The 17,369-nt window shown below is 42.5% G+C and overlaps 1 protein-coding gene across 1 annotated transcript in view; it reads right to left on the bottom strand.

Moving 5' to 3' along the window:
• LOC143767277 (uncharacterized) overlaps nucleotides 1-17,369 on the bottom strand; it is a 37,280-nt gene that overhangs the window by 14,214 nt on the left and 5,697 nt on the right. The gene's annotated exons all lie outside the window — the stretch shown is intronic.

The following is a 17,369-nucleotide window of genomic DNA, read 5'->3' as shown; positions in this document are numbered from 1 at the left end:
TAAAAACTCTCCAATGGGTCGTTGCCTTTATGGAGAGAGCTACGATTTCCCGTCAGCCAGACCACTGCCAGGAACAAGTGAACCAGCCATGGAATATGTTTGTGTAGGTGATGAAGCCTTTCAACTGTCGCCGCACCTACTGAAACCGTATAGTAGCCGGAACTTAACCCGTACCAAGCGGGTATTTAATTACCGGCTTACTAGAGCACGAAGAGTAGTAGAGTGTTCTTTCGGTATATTGACGGCGAAGTGGCGAGTTCTACTGACGGCAATCAAACTGAAAACCACAACTATAGACGAGGTTGTTAAAGCCTGTGTGGTGCTCCACAACTTTGTCCTTTCAAAAGAGCCCGTTTCCTTGGATGACGAAGAGTTGGAGACAACCTTGTGGGACTACCGCAGCAGCTCGGTTCGCTCTACAGGTTCTGTTACAAGGATGAGGGACCAGTTTGCGGATTATTTTTTGTCACCTGTGGGGCGGATCCCATGGCAAGACATAATTGTGTAACCTGTTTTCCATGTGTTTGGTTTATGTGAAAAATGTGTTTCTCCCCAAAAAAAAAAGGCCCAAAAGCGTGATTTTCTTGCTAGTAAAACCAATATGTTATACCTTTCACACGTCTGGTGTTTGTTTTTATTTTACCTTTTTTATTTAGTTGCCATATTACCTTAATAAATCCACACACACACAAAGACTAGAATTAAAATCAGAGAGATTTTTATTTTACCTTTTTTTTAAAAAAAAAATTTTTTTTTGAAAACTTAAATTTTTTTAAATAAGATTTACATAAACATTTTCAAAACTCCATTACAAGTCTTCAAAGTGTGGGGTGGAGATACGAGGGGAGGAGGGGCAGGAAGGTTGGACCACGTCGATAGGTGGGGAAACCCTACTTGTTTGGGGTGCAGTGGAAGTGGGGGTAAAACCAGGAGGCTGACCAGAGGGGGGTGGTGTTGGGGTAGGGGGAATACTTACTGGGGAAGGTAAGCTGGGCAAGGAAGAAAACAGTGGAGAAGGAATTTGGTTTGGGGGCCGGGATGGGTATGGGGACTGGGTTGGGTGTTGGGACTGGGTTGGGTATTGTGACTGGGTTGGGTAGTGGGACTGGGTTGGGTAGTGTTATGGAAATATTAGGGTTGGATAAATATATCCCTGTGTGTGCTGTGGCCGCTCCCAATTAGACTGAGTATTTTGAGCGCTCATCAAGAATGGACTGTACACAACTGTGACAGAACAACATTCCATCAATACTGATACTTTATTGTACATACATAGTTTTATATTTTCACATAGAAAGGAGTGGTTAGGGGTTGTCAGGGGTGGTTAGTTAATTATCATATTGTCTAGCTCCTCTGTCATTGGTTATCTAAACATATATGGAATATTGTGATTAATGCTCATATGACTGCTGATCAAGCAACTAAACTCGAGTTCTCTGTCTAGGACAAAGTGGAGACACCTGACCAGCGGTCACCAAACATCTGACTCTCTTCTGCTTTTAGGGGTGGAAAACCCCATATAATCTGTCTGGCTTATATCAGTTTGTCAGCCATTTTAAACCATTGATTATAATATATATATTAGCTGTGAGCATATAAGTATATATTTGATTATAGAGGAGTATACATGCAAGTGAGATCTACATGATATATATATTTCTATCACAGTAGTGGGACTGGGTTGGGTAGTGGGACTGGGTTGGGTAGTGGGACTGGGTTGGGTAATGGGGCTGGCGTGGGGTTTGTGGCTGGGTTTGGTAATGGTGCTGGTGTGGGGATTGGGGCTGGGTTTGGTAATGGTGCTGGTGTGGGGATTGGGGCTGGGTTTGGTAATGGGGCTGGTGTGGGTATTGGGGCTGGGTTTGGTAATGGGTGGTATGGTGTGGAAATGGGGCCTGGGGTGGGGCATGGTGTGGAATTGTAGTGGATGTGTGGGTAGATTCGGGTTCGTTAAGGGCCTTCATTAGAGCATTATGGCAGGTATTCATTACCCGCATCTGTTGCTGAAGAGAAAGCTTCTCCATGCTCCTGAGCATGGATTGAAAAAAAAGATTGGCCGGAGACTGACTTACATCTGAATGCAGCCTATCCAAGCGACTGCTGGTTTCATGGCTTGTTTCACTGATGCGTGATTGCACCATGTTGAAACCAGCAGTCACTTGCTCTCCCAAAATTTTAAAAGACCTTTGGAAGGATGCATTCAGATGTAAGAACTCAGGAGCATAGCTCTTTTCCTGACCCCTCTGCCGCTGCCGCCACGAACCTAATGGTGGTCTAGAGGTGGCAGGATCAGAGGGGTGGGGTAAAGGAAACGCTATCTGTTCAGCATCAGATGCGAGCAATGAAGGCTGCAATAATGCTCCACTGCTTGGGGCAGATGAGGTGGAGGGGACAGAGGGGTCAGAGGAGGGGTCAGTGGTGTGGGGCCTACCGACGTGGCCCTCAGTGGCGGACTCAGGAGGGATCGCTCCAGAGGGTGCAGAGGAAGATTCAGGCGCCCGGTGGCTGGAGAAGGTGCTGTGAAAGAAAAAACAAATGAAATTAATATATTGATATGAAAAAGCCCTGACTGAAACCAAACTAAGTTAGACAGGTTAACATGGTTATTAGTGGGCTGTAGAATACTTACACTCTACTCAGCATGGTTCGCCTCAGGAAGGAGAGGGCAGGGCCATATTTATATCTGCTCCTCTTCCTTCCTGCTGAGCCACTCGGGGCCTGCATCTCCTCGTTAAATTCCCTCTTAAAGCGATCCCTCAGTGACCGCCACCGCTTCCTAACCTTTCCACCTGTGAAGACAAGAATGAAAAGAAAAAAAAAAATTAGTAAATGCAATACATTACAGTCAGCTCAAAACATCACTGAAAAGTGAATACTTACAAAGTTTGCTCTGCTGCTGTGGATGAAGGTCCTCCCACCTTGGAAAGATGTTATGACACACTTCGTCCCAGAGCCGACGGGTGACACCGGTATCGGCATGGCTGCGGTCAGCCATGTTCCACAGCGGCTCCCGCTCGCGAACCTCCTCGATGAGACTGTCAATCTCTATTTCCTCATCGAACTCCTCTGCGGGAGCACGCTGTGAAGCCTGTGCAAAAAAAGAAGAAGAAAAACAAACAAATTAGTACACTGAAACACTAAAGTACCAATAGAATTCCCCTCCAAAAAAAAAAACTCACTGATGGCCGACCGCGGCGACGATTCCGCCGACTCTGGGAGCGTCTGGGAGAACCTTCACGATTTGCTGACTGTTCAGCAGCAGCAGGAGCAGCAGGAGACTGAAATAAAGGAAACAAATTCTCTGTAATGTAGGCATGTTTTCGGTGTTTAGTTATGTATGAAAATCTTTTTTGTGTATGGTGCAGTGTGATGTGTGAAGCAACTGTTTCACCACTACTTACACTTGGTTCCTCCTCCACTTGCATCTCTCCACCAGCTCCTCATCTGATTCAGCTTCCTGTTGAAACATAATTTATGCATGTAGTGATCCATAAAAATGTAATTTAAAAAAACTAAAAAAAAACACATTTTTTGTGTTAACTTACCAATACACGCTGTTGCTGTGGAGGAGGGCTGTCAGAAGAGGACATTGTTGATCAAGCTTGCTGCGGCCCTGGTGTATCTGTAAGTTAAAAGACACTTGCAATCTGCTCTACACATTGAAGTAGCAGATTTGGGGTCTTCAAAACTTACTTGAAAAGATTGGTGGCTGTGGTCCTGGTTGGGACTAGAGGCGGCTTGCTGCGGCTGTGGTCCTGGTTGGGACTAGAGGCGGCTTGCTGCGGCTGTGGTCCTGGTGTATCTGTAAGTTAAAAAGACACTTGCAATCTGCTCTACACATTGAAGTAGCAGATTTGGGGTCTTCAAAACTTACTTTGAAATATTTCAAGATGTGGGTATGGCTGTGGTCCTGTGGGATGACCGGTGGCTGTGGTCCTGGTTGGGACTAGAGGCGGCGGCGGATGTGGTCCTGGTCCCTGGTGTATCTGTAATAATGGATTTATAGTTAGACCACCCCCTGAACTAGGTAATGTTTAAGATAAACACCCTGCTGAATTGATGTGAGAAATGTTCATTAAAGGTGAACACCAAAACCCAAAAACAGGTGCACGTTACACCATTCATTTCCATGTCCCAAAAAAAATATTTTTAAAATGTGAACCCACCATGTAAAAAAATATTTACTACATTTTATTTTCAAAAATCACCTCCCCCAAAAAACCTTTAAAGTATAACCTTTATTAAAAAATGAGATGTCAACCAACTCTTTATTGCATGTGTAACCGTTGGTACATAAACCAGTTTTAAATTTACCTTTCTGAAATGATACTACGGACATTTTTATTAACAAACATTTTATTATCCTTTTTTTTTTTTTTTCCTTCACATCACAATTGGGAGCTGAAATGCTCTTTATTTTAAATACAAGTACGGTACATCAACTGCAAATGGTTTCAACAGAAAATCACTATTAAATAGAAAAAAAAAAAAAACTCACACATTCAAACCACAAGCTGCAGACTAGACTTTGAAAAAATACATCAGATTTTAAAAAAAAATAATAATTAAAAAAAAAAAATACACACATTTAAACCACAGGCTGCACAGACCACTAAACTTAGTAAATCCATCAGAAAAAGGCAATTAACCAATTAGGCATGGACAAATGCACATGCAATCAACATGATGCGCACAAACATGCCTGGTATGTGTCCACGTTCAGGATTGCATCAGGATTTGGTCAGGATTTTCCATCAGTATTTGTAATCCAAAACCAGGAGTGTAACAATTAGAGGAAAAGTATAATAGAAACATATGCACCACTTCTGCATTTATCACCCACACAAATACTGATGAAAAATCCTGACCAAATGCTGATGAAATCCTGAATGTGGACACATACCCTCCCACATGATCAGGCGAAGGCATAATAAGGTGCAGGCACATGAAGACATACTTACAAAAGCACACAGCCGTACAAAAATACACACACACACACACACACACACAAGCTTTATGAAAATACACATATGTACAACAAAGGCAGAAAGGTGGACCCAATCAGAAGACGCATACGCACACACATACACACACGTAAAAAAGGCTGACAATCCTCTGGCTGGAGCTGCATGTCTTCACAGTGGCTGGCATCAGGGTGGATCTGGACTCTAGCATGGCACTGGCTGTTGCAGGACGATGGCAGGCCTCTGGTTCTCTTCAGGTTTTAAGCTCTTGCTGTAGTCAGTACCTCATACACACACAAATGCACAGGCACACAGACGCACACAAAAATTGCAATACTCACACTGGCTCTATGGTGGCTGGAGTCTTGCTGGCAGCCTGGAGTCTTGCTGGCAGGCTTCTTCTCTCCTCTGGGTCTTGCTGGCATATGTGGGGTTGAAGGCCCAGGCCAGGTTTATATAGATTTGGGGGTGTCTGGCCAATTGGCAACAAAATCTAGCTTCTGAGCATGCTAAGTGGAAAAAAACGTATTGCAGCGCTGCATTGCATCGTACGACGTGTCCCGACGCATCCGTCGCTCATAGGCTTCCATTGTAGCCAACGACGCATGCCGCAGGATGCGTCGCGACACGTTTTTTAGGCGGAGACAAAAAACGTTACAATCAACGTTTTTTGCCGCCGACGTGTCGCCAAATTTCGACGCATACGTCGTACGACAGACACGACGTATGCCAATCCGTCGCAATACGTCGCCAATACAAGTCTATGGGGAAAAAACGCATCCTGCAAAAAATTTTGCAGGATGCGTTTTTTTCTGAAAAAAGACGATTTGCGACGTAATGCAGTTAACGCTAGTGTGAAAGTAGCCTTAAGGGCATAAAAATTCAAAGTTTTTTTTTCACAAATAAACGCAGGTAATATCAAAGAAATGTTACCACTATCATGAAGTACAATATGTCACGCGAAAACAATGTCAAAATCATCAGGATCCGCTGAAGAGTTCCAGAGTTATAACCTCATAAAAGGACAGTGGTCAGAATTGTAAAAATTGGCCGTGTCATTAACGTGCAAACCACCCTTGGGGGATAAGGGGTTAAAAGAGCCATAACTTTTTTCATTTTCCATCGACATAGAAATATAAAGGCTTTTTATTTTGTTGGATGAGTTACAGTTTTGTATACCTTTACCATAATAATTATTTTCACTTTACCATACAATGTGTTGGAAAGCTGGGAACAAAATTCCAAGAATGGAAAAATGGTAAGAAAAAACTTTTTTTTTTTTTTACTGATTTCCATCAACAGTAGATATGGTTTTTAAGTTCAGTTCGACTATGGTTACACTAAACTTATATTTTAGTGCTTTTAAGCTTTTAAAAGACTTATAAATGTTGAAGAAATCAGTTATCTTTTCCTGAAATGCATATCTTTTTTATTTTTACGTTTATAGCACTGTATGAGATTCAACATCCACTGTATATGACGTGGGCTAAGCTCCTGAGCTTGCTCAATATATGCACTTCTGGCATCCATAAGTGTACGTTGGTTGTCAGTAAGGGGTTAATGACCTAAACAAAGTTCAGAAAGAAAAATTCTACATTTTCATCAGGCTGGACACTGAGCAGGAGACTGTTACTCTGAGTTCAGATGATAAATTCTCAGTGGAACGATTTTGACATCTGAAGTCAATTTCTTCTAGAACGTCAGGCCTTAGAGGAAGCTGATACCTTAATATCCAATCGCTAATTTTTTGTAGACTGTCATGACTTTGCTCTCAGACTGGATAGGATATTATGTAAACGTTGCATAAAACAGACATGGGCTTTTATACTGAATACGTGAAACGTCGTTACCACCAGCTGATTAAACTGGAATTATTCATTCTATCTAACAAAATATATCACAGTACATATCAGACTGCATCATTATCAGACAAATCAATAAGTGGTCTTTTCTGGTGTCTTTGGTCTCTATAGCCCTGATTCTTCTTCACCAGAACAATCGTCTAAGCTGATTTATGATTGAATCATGGTTGAACCTCTTTCCTGTAGAGATTGATACTCCAGGGGCTGTTTCTGATCATTTCAATTCTATCTGGCAAGTCTAGTAATATACAAAATAAAGCAGCTGACAAGTCCAAGAGTTTCCTTTAAAGTTAAGAATTGCCAAGCTTTAAGATTAAGTTTAATATTGCATGTAAAATGTGCTTTGAAGAGGATGTCCAGTTGATGAACTATCCTTATGAAAGGCCATCTATATCAGATAGGTGGGAGCCCGACTGTTTGGCATTACAGAACAGCTTCAATTTAAGAGAACAGGAGTTATTCAGCAGTATCCAGAAGTAGACTATACACAGTATATGGAGCAACGCGTTGCATCTTCCTCCAATGGCCTCAGTTCATCAAGACTGGCAATTTTTAATTTTTTCATTTTACTTGGCTTCTAACCCAGCTCTTTCATACCATTTAAAACTGCTACACTGCCACAGTCTCCTGATAAATTCAACTATAAGCGTTTCTCAACTCTTTTGTTTATCTCTACCTTGGCCATCATGCCATACTTACAGTTGTGGCCAAAAGTATTGACACCCCTGCAATTCTGTCAGATAATACTGCCATTTTTAGATCTCTCCACAGGTGTTCTATGGGATTCAGGTCTGGACTCATTGCTGGCCACCTTAGAAGTCTCCAGTGCTTTCTCTCAAACCATTTTCTAGTGCTTTTTGAAGTGTGTTTTGGGTCATTGTCCTGCTGGAAGACCCATGACCTCTGAGGGAGACCCAGCTTTCTCACACTGGGCCCTACATTATGCCGCAAAATTTGTTGGTAGTCTTCAGACTTTATAATGCCATGCACACGGTCAAGCAGTCCAGTGCCAGAGGCAGCAAAGCAATCCCAAAACATCAGGGAACGTCTGACATGTTTGACTGTAGGGACTGTGCTCTTTTCTTTGAATGCCTCTTTTTCTCCTGTAAACTCTACAGGGGTTGGACAAAATAATGGAAACACCTGGAAACATTAACAAAAGTTAGTTTAATATGGTGTAGGTCCACCTTTTGCGGCAATTCTCCGAGGTATGGATTCATACAAGGTGTTAATTGTTTCCAAAGGAATTTTAGCCCATTCTGCTGTTAAAACACCCTCCAGTTCTTTGAGCGACGATGGTGGCCGAAATCGACGTCTAACTTGAATATATAAAATCGACCATAAATGCTCAATAATGTTGAGGTCTGGGGATTGTGGTGGCCAGGTGAGATGCTCAACTTCATTAGAATGTTCCTCGTGCCATGCTTTAATGATTCTAGCTGTATGAATTGGTGCATCATCATCCTGAAAGATGGCGTTCTCCTCCGGGAACAGTGCTTGAACCATTGTATGCACTTGGTCACCCAAAATGCCTAAATAATCTCGGCTGTTAATTCTTCCATTGGCCCGGTGGATCTCCACGAAATAGCACCCCAGATCATCACAGAACCTCCACCATGTTTTACGGTTGGGAGAAGGCAGTCTGGATGGAATGCTTCTTTCGGCTGTCTCCAAACGTACACTCGGCCGGAGGTTGGAAATAGGGTAAATGATGATTCGTCTGAGAATATCACATGTTTCCACTGCTCGAGGGACCAATTCTGGAGGTTTCTACACCACTCCAAACGCTTGGAAACATTTGTCATTGAGAGCAATGGTTTTCTAATTGCAGCTCTTCTGTGGAATCCAGATTTGTGCAGCTCCCGACTAACAGTTTTCGTGGAAACTGGGTTCTGTAGGTGTTCATTGAGATCAGCACTGATTTTCGGGGCTGTGGTCTTGCGATCCTCTCTCACAATTCGCTTTAGAGCCCGACGGTCTCTCTCAGTCAACTTTGACTTTCGGCCGGACCTGTGCTTTGCTGCGGACATTTTTCCTTCTCTTTCAAGCGCAGTCATTACTTTGGAGACAGTACCTCTTGACACGCCAAGCATTCGGGCACTTTCTGTTACACTAGAGCCTGCCATACGAGCACCAACAATTTGGCCTCTTTGAAAATCCGAGAGGTCTGCCATTGGTATCAGGTTCTCATCAATGTCCTTACAATTATGCAAAACAAACAGTTAATTTACATACACATATCACCTAACACAAATAATCAACTACAAAACATTACCATATGTCACGGTTTGCATGTTTATCACATGTTCGAAGATTATAATGCCAAAACGTTAGGTGTTTCCATTATTTTGTCCAACCCCTGTATGTTGATGCCTTTGCCCAAAAAGCTCTACTTTTTTCTCATCTGACCAGAGAACATTCTTCCAAAACGTTTTAGGCTTTTTCAGGTAAGTTTTGGCAAACTCCTGCCTGGCTTTTTTATGTCTCTGGATAAGAAGTGGGGTCTTCCTGGGTCTCCTACCATACAGTCTCTTTTCATTCAGATGCCGACGGATAGTACGGGTTGACACTGTTGTACCCTCGGGCTGCAGGGCAGCCTGAACTTGTTTGGATGTTAGTCGAGGTTCTTTATCCAACATCCGCACAATCTTGCGTTGAAATCTCTTGTCAATTTTTCTTTTCCGTCCACATCTAGGGAGGTTAGCCACAGTGCCATGGGCTTTAAACTTCTTGATGACACTGCGCACGGTAGACACAGGAACATTCAGGTCTTTGGAGATGGACTTGTAGCCTTGACATTGCTCATGCTTCCTCACAATTTGGTTTCTCAAGTCCTCAGACAGTTCTTTGGTCTTCTTTCTTTTCTCCATGCTCAATGTGGTACACACAAGGACACAGGGCAGAGGTTGAGTCAACTTTAATCCATGTCAACTGGCTGCAAGTGTGATTTAGTTATTGCCAACACCTGTTAGGTGCCACAGGTAAGCTACGGGTGCTGGTAATTACACAAATTAGAGAAGCTCACATGATTTTTCGAACAGTGCCAATACTTTTGTCCACCCCCTTTTTTATGTTTGGTGTGGAATTATATCCAATTTGGCTTTAGGACAATTCTTTTTGTGTTTTTTTTTTCATTTAAGACAAATTAAATGAAGATAATAATACCAAAGAATTTGTGTTTGCAATCATTTTCAGGAAGAAACTGAGTATTATCTGACAGAATAGCAGGGGTGTCAATACTTTTGGCCACAACTGTAGCTCTGCTATTGTCACTGGGCTCTGCTATACTTGTTATTAGTGATGAGTGAGCATACTCGGTAATGCTCGGTACTCGCTCGAGCTTCGCTGTACTCGTGGTGCTCGGCGAGCGCCGAGCATTTATGTGATTATTCAGCGGGAGTTCGGGTCCACGCCCTGCATGTTTGGAACTCTTTAGAGCGCCAATCAACATGCAGGGATGGTCTGCTACGCACTGTAATGCCACAGTCATGTTGGTTGCGGCATTACAGTGATTGGCTGGCCGCACAGTGTCATCAGGTCTATATCACACCTGGCACCGCCCTTCTCGGAACAGTCACCTCTGGAATCAGTGTAGGGAGATTTGCTGGCGAGATAAGGACAGATTTGGGAGTTTATAAGTTAGTATGGGTATACCATAAAAGAATACACAAATCCAGCTTAATCAACAATCATTCTAAGGACTAATTACGGGGTATATAGATTGCAGTGCTGGGTAGGCAGGGAGTGTCTGTGGGTATATAAATATCAGTAGCAGGCAGGCATTGTATGTGGCATACTTCATTGCATACATAAAGAGGGTCCATTCCATTACAGGCTGCTGCATATTAACCCCTTAAGCCCCGAGGGTGGTTTGCACGTTAATGACTGGGCCAATTTTTACAATTCTGACCACTGTCCCTTTATGAGGTTATAACTCTGGAATGCTTCAACGGATCTTGGTGATTCTGACATTGTTTTCTTGTGACATATTGTACTTCATGTGGTAAAATTTATTCGATATAACTTGCGTTTATTTGTGAAAAAAATGGAAATTTGGTGAAAATTTAGAAAATTTCGCAATTTTCCAACTTTGAATTTTTATGCCCTTAAATCACAGAGATATGTCACGCAAAATACTTAATAAGTAACATTTCCCACATGTCTACTTTGCATCAGCACAATTTTGGAACCAAATTTTTTTTTGTTAGGGAGTTATAAGGGTTAAAAGTTGACCACAAATTTCTCATTTTTACAACACCATTTTTTTTTTTAGGGACCACATCTAATTTGAAGTCATTTTGAGGGGTCTATATGATAGAAAATACCCAAGTGTGACACCATTCTAAAAACTGCACCCCTCAAGGTGCTCAAACCCACATTCAAGAAGTTTATTAACCCTTCAGGTGTTTCACAGGAATTTCTGGAATGTTTAAATAAAAATGAACATTTAACTTTTTTTCACACAAAATTTATTTCAGCTCCAATTTGTTTTATTTTACCAAGGGTAACAGGAGAAAATGGACCCCAAAAGTTGTTGTACAATTTGTCCTGAGTACGCTGATACCCGATATGTGGGGGGGAACCACTGTTTGGGCGCATGGCAGAGCTCGGAAGGGAAGGAGCGCCATTTGGAATGCAGACTTAGATGGATTGGTCTGCAGGCGTCATGTTGCATTTGCAGAGCCCCTGATGTACCTAAACAGTACAACCCCCCCACAAATGACCCCATATTGGAAACTAGACCTCCCAAGGAACTTATCTAGATGTGTTGTGAGAACTTTGAACCCCCAAGTGTTTCAGTACAGTTTATAACGCAGAGCCGTGAAAATAAAAATTCTTTTTTTCAGAAAAATGATATTTTAGCCCCTAGTTTTGTATTTTCACAAGGGTAACAGGATAAATTGGACCCCAAAAGTTGTTGTCCAACTTGTCCTGAGTACGCTGATACCCCATATGTAAGGGAGAACCACTGTTTGGGCGCATGGCAGAGCTCGGAAGGGAAGGAGTGCCATTTGGAATGCAGACTTAGATGGATTGGTCTGCGGGCGTCGCGTTGCATTTGCAGAGCCCCTGATGTACCCAAACAGTAGACACCCCCCAGAAGTGACCCCATATTGGAAAATAGACCTCCCAAGGAACTTATCTAGATGTGTTGTGAGAATTTTGAACCCCCAAGTGTTTCACTACAGTTTACAACGCAGAGCCGTGAAAATAAAAAAATCCTTTTTTTCCCACAAAAATGATTTTTAGCCCCCCAAATTTTTATTTTCCCAAGGATAACAAGAGAATTTCGACCCCAAAAGTTGTTGTCCAATTTGTCCCGAGTACGCTGATACCCCATATGTTGGGGTAAACCCCTGTGTGGGCGCACGGGAGAGCACGGAAGGGAAGGAGGACTGTTTTACTTTTTCAACAAAGAATTGGCTGGAATTGAGATCGGACGCCATGTCGCGTTTGGAGAGCCCCTGATGTGCCTAAACAGTGGAAAGTCCCCAATTCTACCTGAAACCCTAATCCAAACACACCCCTAACCCTAATCCCAATGGTAACCCTAACCACACCCCTAACCCTGACACACCCCTAACTCTAATCTCAACCCTAATCCCAACCGTAAATGTAATCCAAACCCTAACCCTAACTTTAGCCCCAACCCTAACCCTAACTTTAGCCCCAACCCTAACCCTAACTTTAGCCCCAACCCTAACTTTAGCCCCAACCCTAACTTTAGCTCCAACCCTAACTTTAGCTCCAACCCTAGCCCCAACCCTAGCCCTAACCCTAGCTTTAACCCTAACCCTAACCCTATTGGGAAAATGGAAATAAATACATTTTTTTATTTTTCGCTAACTAAGGGGGTGATGAAGGGGGGTTTGATTTACTTTTATAGCGGGTTTTTTAGCGGATTTTTATGATTGGCAGCCGTCACACACTGAAAGACGCTTTATATTGCAAAAAATATTTTTTGCGTTACCACATTTTGAGAGCTATCATTCTTCCATATTTTGGTCCACAGAGTCATGTGAGGTCCTGTTTTTTGCAGGACGAGTTGACGTTTTTATTGGTAACATTTTCGGACAAGTGACAGTTTTTGATCACTTTTTATTCCGATTTTTGTGAGGCAGAATGACCAAAAACCAGCTATTCATGAATTTCTTTTGGGGGAGGCGTTTATACCGTTCCACGTTTGGTAAAATTGATAAAGCAGTTTTATTCTTCGGGTCAGTACAGCGATACATCATTTATATCATTTTTTTATGTTTTGGCGCTTTTATACGATAAAAGCTATTTTATAGAAAAAATAATTATTTTGGCATCGCTTTATTCTGAGGACTATAACTTTTTTATTTTTTTGCTTATGATGCTGTATGGCGGCTCGTTTTTTTGCAGGACAAGATGACGTTTTCAGTGGTACCATGGATATTTATATCCGTCTTTTTGATCACGTGTTATTCCACTTTTTGTTCGGCGGTATGATAAAGCGTTGTTTTTTGGCTCGTTTTTTTTTTTTTCTTACGGTGTTCACTGAAGGGGTTAACTAGTGGGACAGTTTTATAGGTTGGGTCGTTACGGACGCGGCAATACTAAATGTGTGTACTTTTATTGTTTTTGGGGGGGTTTTTTAGATAAAGAAATGTATTTATGGGAATAATATATATTTTTTTTCTTTATTTAGGAATTTTTTTTTATTATTATTTTTTTTACACATGTGGAAATTTTTTTTTTTACTTTTTTACTTTGTCCCAGGGGGGGACATCACTGATTGCCGATCTGACAGTTTGCACAGCACTCGGTCAGATAGGCGATCATACTTTAATCGGAGCAGGCTGCTCTGCAGCCTGCTCCGGACCCGGAAGTACTCCCTGCAGGACCCGGATGCAGCCCCGCGGCCATTTTGGATCCATCGCCTTGTACCGATCGTCTCAGGGAAGCACGCAGGGAGCCCCCTCCCTGCGCGATTCTTCCCTGTACCGCCGGTACACCGCGATCATGTTTGATCGCGGTGTGCCGGGGGTTAACTCCTTACTGACCTCGGACGGGATAGTACGTCCGAGGTCAGCTCCCCTGCTTTGATGCAGGGCTCCGCGGTGAGCCCGCATCAAAGCCGGGACATGTCAGATGTTTTGAACAGCTGACATGTGCCCGCAATAGCGGCGGGTGAAATCACGATTAACCCGCCGCTATTAACTAGTTAAATGCCGCTGTCAAACGCAGACAGCGGCATTTAACTACCGCATCCGGCCGGGCGGCCGGATATGACGTCATCGCCGACCCCCGTCACATGATCGGAGGTCGGCGATGCTTCTAAATGGTAACCATAGAGGTCCTTGAGACCTCTATCGTTACTGATCTCCAGCAGCTGTGAGCGCCACCCTGTGGTCGGCGCTCACAGCACACCTGATTTTCTGCTACATAGCAGCGAACAGCAGATCGCTGCTATGTAGCAGAGCCGATCGTGCTGTGCCTGCTTCTAGCCTCCCATGGAGGCTATTGATGCATGGCAAAAGTTAAAAAAAAAAAGTTAAAAAAAAATGTGAAAAAAATTAAAAAAATATAAAAGTTTAAATCACCACCCTTTCGCCCCAATCAAAATAAATCAATACAAAAAAAATCAAACCTACACATATGGTTGGTATCGCCGCGTTCAGAATCGCCCAATCTATCAATAAAAAAAAAAGCATTAACCTGATCGCTAAACGGCGTAACGAGAAAAAAAATTAGAAACGCCAGATTTACGTTTTTTTGGTCGCCGCGACATTGCATTAAAATGCAATAACGGGCGATCAAAAGAACGTATCTGCACCAAAATGCTATCATTAAAAACGCCAGCTCGGCATGCAAAAAATAAGCCCTCACCTGACCCCAGATCACGAAAAATGGAGACGCTACGAGTATCGGAAAATGGCGCTTTTTTTTTTTTTTTTTTGCAAAGTTTGGAATTTTGTTTCACCACTTAGGTGAAAAATAACCTAGTCATGTTAGGTGTCTATGAACTCGTAGTGACCTGGAGAATCATAATGGCAGGTCGGTTTTAGCATTTAGTGAATCTAGCAAAAAAGCCAAACAAAAAACAAGTGTGGGACTGCACTTTTTTTGCAATTTCACTGCACTTGGAATTTTTTTCCCGTTTTCTAGTACACGACATGGTAAAACCAATGATGTCGTTCAAAAGTACAACTCGTCCCGCAAAAAATAAGCCCTCACATAGCCAAATTGACAGAAAAATAAAAAAGTTATGGCTCTGGGAAGGAGGGGAGGGAAAAACGAACACGGGAAAACGGAAAATCCCAAGGTCATGGAGGGGTTAATGTGCCGGGTGCAGTCCGTGACCGCTCCTGGCACATAGTGAGCGGTCACGTGAGCGCGGCCGATCGCTATGACATACTATCCCGTCGGTGGGAATTAAGGCCCACCCCACCTCGACGGGATAGTACGTCATATGGGATTAAGGGGTTAAAAACCGCTGCACGACCAGCTCTACCCTCACCTACTGTATCCTCACCCATCCCTTGTAGATTGTGAGCCCTCGCTGGCAGGGTCCTCTCTCCTCCTGTACAAATTGTGACTTGTATTGTTCAAGATTATTGTACTTGTTTTTATTATGTACACCCCTCCTCACATGTAAAGCGCCATGGAAAAAATGGCGCTATAATAATAAATAATAATATATTGACCGTATATACATAGCCCCAGGTATCAGTGGTCATGAATAATTTTTTTTTGGCATCTTAATCCTGATTATTTTATTCCAAAGCAATCCAGAGCCCCCTTTTTTTTCTCCATTTGCTTGTTGACACAGAATACAGCCAAATCTTTCATAGTACAGCGTAAACATCCAGCTATTTTAAACGGGTTTGCTCGTCCCAACCATCACATCTGAGTGCGCAGAAAATTATGCCATTTTCTGTGGTACTGGAAATTTTTTTTGGAGTGTCTTATATAATTTCTTGACACTATTTTGCTGCCCAAAAAATATTTAGCTGCCAAAAAATATTTAGCTACAGGGCAGATATTTTACACTGGGTTTTGTCCGCCACATGGATCGCATATCATTGCACTCAAAATTGTGCCATTTCAGGCCTCCATAGAATTTTTTTTCTTGTGTCTTAGCCTACTCGTTGACACAATTTAGCTGGGCAAAAAAAGTACAGGCCAGATATTTGAAAGTGGGTTATCTCCTTCAGACACCTCATCTATCTGTGGGCTACAAATTGTGGCATTTGAGATCACCATTAAACTGTTTTGGCTGTCTGTTACCCGTGTTCTATACACTATTTTTCGTTAAAAAACTAAAAAGACAGGCCACATATTGAACAGTGTGGTATCTCCGTCAGACGCCTCATCTATCTGTGTCCTACAAATTGTGGCATTTGAGGCCTCCATTCAACTGTTTTGCTGCGTGTTACTCTAGTTCTATACACTATTTTGCGTTAAAAAAAAAAGACAGGCCAGGGTAAATGTGTTCCGTGATGCAGCAGCCAAGTAATTTTTTTCAAGGGTGTTTATGATGCTCTTTCCAAAAATGCTTACACAGTATGTTGAGGTGTACCCCCAGGGGAAAATGTTTGGCAGCCCATGCACTTAGTGTATGGGCATTACAAGTTTTGGAGACCTGCTCCTTTAAACAGGGAAAACATTTTTCGGAGGCCATCCTCCACATTTCTTCCTTGGGGGATTTGAGTGCGTCTGTTCAAACAGACACTGAGGTCTTCTGGACACTCTCTGTCGTGGTATCCCCATGACACTACCTTGTTCTGTTCCCGATTTCTCAAAGAACCATATCACTATGGACCTTATAACAGAAGAACCCAGCTTATTATACTGTATAAAAATCATAAAAAAGCCAGACTGGAATTTGTCAAACTACATGTTGACAAGCCTCAAAGCTTCTGGGAGAATGTCCTATGGACAGATGAGATAAAAATTGAACTTTTTGGCAAGGCACATCAGCTCTATGTTCACAGATGGAAAAATGAAGCATATCAAGAAAAGAACACTGTTCCTACTGTGAAACATGGAGGAGGCTCTGTTATGTTCTGGGGCTGCTTTGCTGCATCTGGCACAGGGTGTCTAGAATCTATGCAGGGTACAATGAAATCTCAAGACTATCAAGGGTTTCTAGAGAGAAATGTGCCGACCAGTGGCAGAACGCTTGATCTCAGTCGCAGGTCATGGGTCTTGCAACAGGATAATGACCCAAAACACACAGCTAAAAACACCCAAGAATGGCTAAGAAGAAAAAATTGGACTATTCTGAAGTGGCCTTCTATGAGCCCTGACCTAAATCCTATTGTGCATCTTTGGAAAGAGCTGAAACATGCCGTCTGGAAAAGGCAACCTTCAAACATGAGACAACGGAAGCAGTTTGCTCTTGAGGAGTGGGCCAAAATACCTGTTGAGAGGTGAAGAAGTCTTATTGACAGTTACAGGAATCGTTTGATTGCAGTGATTGCCTCAAAAGGTTGTGAAACAAAATACTAAGTTAAGGGTACCATCATTTCTGTCCAGCCCTATTTCATGAGTTTTATTTTTAAAAAATTCTGTG

This window comes from Ranitomeya variabilis, chromosome 4, assembly GCF_051348905.1.
Source record: "Ranitomeya variabilis isolate aRanVar5 chromosome 4, aRanVar5.hap1, whole genome shotgun sequence".
In the NCBI taxonomy this organism is placed as follows: Eukaryota; Metazoa; Chordata; class Amphibia; order Anura; family Dendrobatidae; genus Ranitomeya; species Ranitomeya variabilis.
This window is presented reverse-complemented; position numbering and strand designations above follow the sequence as displayed.